This window comes from Nicotiana sylvestris, chromosome 2 (assembly GCF_000393655.2).
Source record: "Nicotiana sylvestris chromosome 2, ASM39365v2, whole genome shotgun sequence".
NCBI classification, from domain to species: Eukaryota; Viridiplantae; Streptophyta; class Magnoliopsida; order Solanales; family Solanaceae; genus Nicotiana; species Nicotiana sylvestris.
In genome coordinates this window covers 61236139-61241583 of record NC_091058.1, presented here as the reverse complement: position 1 = coordinate 61241583, position 5445 = coordinate 61236139, and positions in this window count along the sequence as shown.

Genomic DNA, 5445 nt, shown 5'->3' with positions numbered 1-5445 from the left:
CTGAAATAATTAAACGAATCCCGTTTCGATTGTCCTTTAATTGGAAAAAACTCCCCTGCGCCCTCGGGCGCGGCAAAAGGAGGTGTGACAGCTCTGGCGACTCTGCTGGGGATCTGTAACCCAGAACCACTGGTTCAGGGTTAAGAATTCGAGCTTGAAATAATTGTTATTATTTGGCTTTATTTATTATCTGGTTTTCTTTTTACGTGTTTGATCCTAATGTACTAAATGCTGCTTTTACTGCTTTGATATTATTTGGACTGTATATATAAACTGTGCCGAAACCCTTCTCTTCTCTCTTGAGGAGCGCACGCTGGTCGTGGCTTCTTTCTGTTAGTGTCATATGCCAAAATAGAACGAGGATTCGGAGGAGTTGCAAAATCGGATGGCCTTTTGGTTACCGGTACACAGCTCCCATCCTCGGCTCGAGTTGTCCGCTCGGGTAAGCCAGGTCTAGAACAAACACCTAGGTTTTACAGCTTAGCATAACATAGCTTCATGCCGGATCCCTAGTAGGAACGCTTATTTGCATCATGTGCATTTGACTTAGGGGACTCAGCACAGGGGCTTGGGTCCGTCTAGGACAGGCAACCTGAGAATAAAGGCCATCCTACTACATCCTGTTTGCTTTTACTTGTTTCAAGGCTTGCATGCTGACCGGTTTCTGAATATCGAGAATGTTTGGAAAGGGAAGAGGAATAACGGTTAAGGGGTTACTTATTCTTGAAAAGTCACAAAAATGGTCAAAGCTCTGCCAAAATTTTGAAAAGAAAAAAAAATGTGTGTCTTATTAATTTGTTTTAAAAGAAAAAAAGGAGTCTTTGATTCATTTTTAAGAGAAAAATAGGGTGTCCCCAAAATTCGATTTATGCCCGAACTACGTCAGTTTGATTCTCGCATGGTGCGGGATACGTAGGCAACCCCCATCGGGCTCAACTTGTTCTTTCAAAATAGAGGTACAAACCAAATAACGAAAGTTTTAAGGTAACATCGTACTTTTCAGAAACAACCAAAATTTCGTTTTTCTAGAAAATAGTGTGTCGATTTGTGTATTTGAGTCTAATGAGTCTGGATCTTCGCTTAATCACCCCAATAAACATGCAGAATGAGCATGAGTCCAAGTTTGCCGATGACAGTTAGAAGCAAAATCCCCCTGGAAGTGCGATTATGGTGGGAGGATTTGGAAAGGCCAGAGCAAGACAAGGTCAAACTGCACCTGGGGGGTTTGGTTGATTTGTTGAAAGTCAGGCCTCGGTGCGACATCATAAAGGCTTTGGTTACATTCTGGGATCCGGCCCACAACGTGTTCCGTTTCTCAGATTTTGAACTCACCCCAACCTTAGAGGAAATGGCGGGTTACATGGACGTCACTGAAGGTTTGAGACACAAATACCTGATCGCTCCAAGGGCTGTGAATTCACACAAATTCATGGATCTGTTGAAGATAAGCAAAGGAGTCCCATACGCTGAACTGGATAGAGGTTTTTCTACCCTACAATTCATATACCAGAGGTACGGGAGCATAGGAGGATTCAATGATCCAGAAAGTGGTGTTTGCAGCAGGGGAAATCTGGTAAAATGGAATGAGCATAGGCGGTTCGCTTTTATGGTGGCATTTTTGGGCCTTGTGGTGTTTCCCCGAAAAGATAGAAATATCGACCTAAAGGTGGCTGGAATCGTCAAAATCCTGATTACCAACGATAAAAGCATCCTTGCTCCCATGATAATGTCAGAAATATACCGAGCCCTCACGGCTTGTAAGGCTGGAGCAGACTTCTTCGAAGGGTGCAACTTGTTGTTACAGATGTGGATGATCGAACACTTGTGTCACCACCCTCAGTATATGCGCTACATGTCTACAAATGGGGGCTGCATCGAGGGTTATAGCCTAAGGGTTTCAGGTTTCCGATCACCGGGAGGGTTTGAAGAATGGATATCCTATCTCCGGATCATCACCGCAGACCAAATAAACTGGACTTTGGGTTGGCTTTCTGTGGAAGAAATCATATACATGCCCGCCACTGGTCCTCACTTCCTCTTGATGGGACTCAGGGGTATTCAACCTTATGCCCCTTACAGGGTAATGAGGCAGTTGGGAAGATGTCAAGTACTACACCCGGACGAAGATCTCAGCACTTATGCAGTCGAGGTCAGCAGTGACGGCCAATTTCCTGAAAAGACAGTTCGTTGCATATGGAGTGAATGCCAGTACTTAACGGCGAATACCCGAGTAAATGATTTGTCTAGGGGTGAAGTCTCGCCGGCCTATATCACTTGGCAGAACAAGAAGAACATCGTAAAACGGCCAACCAAACGGCCTCACCTCCGAAATTTTGTTGAGTCATCGCAAGAACAATGGGACTGGCTCGCAAAAGAGGAAGGTTACCTGGTTGAAATTAGGAAGCTGAAGCGACAAATGGAGAGGATGGTATTCGAAAACAACATACAAGTCGCCCAAGAGCAGGCTGGAAAAGACAAGTTAGCCCAAGAAAACCAAACCCTGAGGGCCCGGCTTCGCCAAGCCAGTAAGAATAACATCGACCGACAGAGGCGTTGCTCCGACGAAAGATTGATAGCCAGTTTGAGAAATCAGGTCATCCAGAGCCAGGTAGAATTAGACCTATCAGAGGCTTGCATAGCAAGGATGAGGGTCAAATGGGCAGAAGGTACAATGGCCCGGAGAAAGCGCCTACAGCAAGTCATGAGGAATTGTGAACTGAGCGTCAAAGCAGCAAAGGAAACAAATTCCGCTTTGCAAGAGCGGATCTTCAAGCAAACACAAGATGCCCAGGCCGACCGGAGACGCTATTACAATGCAATGACAAGGATGGAAAGGCAAATGGATATATTCCAGGATCAGCTCGCCGCCAATGCACAAACGCTAGGGTTAAAGAACCGACAGATAAGGCAATTGTTCGCAGAAAGGGACAACATTCGGGCAAGAATTGACGAAGTCGGGCATTACATCTACCTAAAATGTTTGGCATGCGAGCAGACACCTCGGGAAAACCTCATTGCTTCCATCATGGGCTGCGTCCATCGGATTATGAACGAGTTGAAGGGCTTGCAAAGAGACCTTACACCTAGGGCCGCGAAAGGGCCGAAAGATGCCTCGTGGGTCCCTAAGTTGGAAAATTAGTTGTTGATCGAGTCCTGGTTGTTTTGTTTGTTGTTTCCCCAATGTTGTTTTCTTTTCCTCAAACCAAGTTTAAAACCCTGGAGTCTGTACTGTTGCTATTTTGTTAATGAAATTAAGTGACTCCGGAAGAATTTCTATGTGTCTTTGCTTTGAGGCAGAACTACGCCTGGTCTGATTCACGCGGGGACGTGATACGTAGGCAATCCCCATAAGATTCGACCGCTTTTAATAAATAAAGAAAAAATGTAAATAAAATAAAACGCGGGGTTTCGCAAAATACTTTAAAAAGAAACGAATGAACAAACCGGGATGACGCATGTGGTTTGAAGCAAAGCATGTAGAAACGGTTAACTGCCTAGGTGCATTGCATCCTGTATGTGTTATGATCAAATCTGTTAAGCTCTAACACTAACAAAGTTTGTTGTTGTCTGATACCAGACAGTTAGTTGTTAAAGAATTCTGGCAACACATTCATACCAAACCAGATCCAAAGGACCGGTAGCAACAAGCATGACTACTTCTGAGAATAGTAATGAGGAAGAAAGGCCGATGAGCCAGTTGCTAAAAGAGGCAATGGAAAAGATTGAAAGGATGGGACTAGAGATGCATGCAATGCAGCTAGCCCTGGCCAAAACGCAAAAGAGCCCTGAGACACTGGGACACGTGCCGGAGTACCCTCACTCTGGCCCTTCCACAAGCCGCCCAAATCCCCTCTATCATCAAGAAAGAAGCCCTCATGATTCCCAAGCTCCACCACCCCATCAACCTCTCCCAACACCCAATATTCCCATTTTTGTGGGACCTGCATCAGCCCCTTTGCAGCGAACGACCAGTGAGCCATTGTTTCAGGCTCATGATACACAATACTATCCCCCTGAGCCTACATTCCATGCACCCGAACCACAGGCTTACAATCCCCATTTGGAAGTACCGGCAGAGGTTGAGAAGCCGGTTAAGGCCCCTGAACAGGATGAAGTGTTGAGAAAGTTCAAAAGCCTGGAGCAATCCTTCAGGAACTTACACGGGCTGGGCAATCAAGTCAGCGTGGCATACAAAGATCTGTGCCCTTTCCCAGATGTCCAACTCCCGGCTGGGTTCAAGATGCCCAAGTTTGATTTATATGAAGGGCACGGTGATCCCATGGCACATTTGCGGGGATTCTGTAGCAAAATGAGAGGGGCAGGAGGCAAGGATGAGCTTTTGATAGCTTATTTCGGCCAAAGTCTGAGCGGATCTGCACTGGAATGGTATACCAGGCAGGATTTCAGCAGGTGGTACACGTGGGATGATCTGGCACAGGCTTTTGCAGGTCATTTCCAGTACAATCTAGAGATAGTCCCTGACCGTCTCACGTTATTGAGAACTGGGAAGAAACCCGGGGAAAGTTTTCGCGAGTTCGGATTCCGCTGGAGAGAACAAGCAGCTAGGGTCGATCCTCCCATGAGAGAGGGAGAGATGGTAGACTACTTTTTGCAGACATTGGATCCAACCTACTTTGGTCACTTGGTGACAACGGTTGGAAAATCTTTCAACGAGGTGGTCAAAATAGGGGTCATGATAGAAGAAGGTTTGAGGTCGGACAAGATCTTAAACTATTCGGCACTTAAGGCCACAACCCAGGCTATTCAAAGCGGCACGGGAGGTGCGTTAAGAAGAAAGAAAGAAGAGGTTGCCACGATCGAGGCAGGCAGTTGGTCCAGGGCTGGCAGGCCACACTACAACCAACCCAGGCCTCACAGGTCAAACTACCCATACAACCCACCACAAAATTTCTATCCACCTCGAGAACCACATTGTTCCGTACACCAAGCCCAGGTATACACTCAGCCTCCGGTTCGCCCACAATGGCGCGCACCGGCTCCCCAGAACATATATGCACCACCACAAAACACTTACCCTCCACCAAGGGCATATAGAAATCCTTCAGGGGCAGGTTTCCGGGGAAATCCAGATGCCAGAAATGACAGGTTGCGGAAGCAAAGAACCTTCACCGAACTGGGAGAAACCTACACCGCTGTGTTCCACAAGCTGCGGCAATTAGGTTTGGTTAGTCCTGTCCATACTCGGGAACCAAATCCCCCGCCTCAGAATTTGGATCGTTCAATCAGTTGTGAATACTGTTCAGGGATGCTCGGGCACGACACCGAGAAGTGCTGGAAGTTAAGGCATGCCATACAGGATCTTATTGACACCAATAAGATCGAGGTCCAGACACCGGAGGCTCCTAACATCAACCAAAACCCACTGCCAGCGCACCACGAAACTCACATGATTGAGTTGGTGTGTGAGGGAGGAGAATTAAGAAA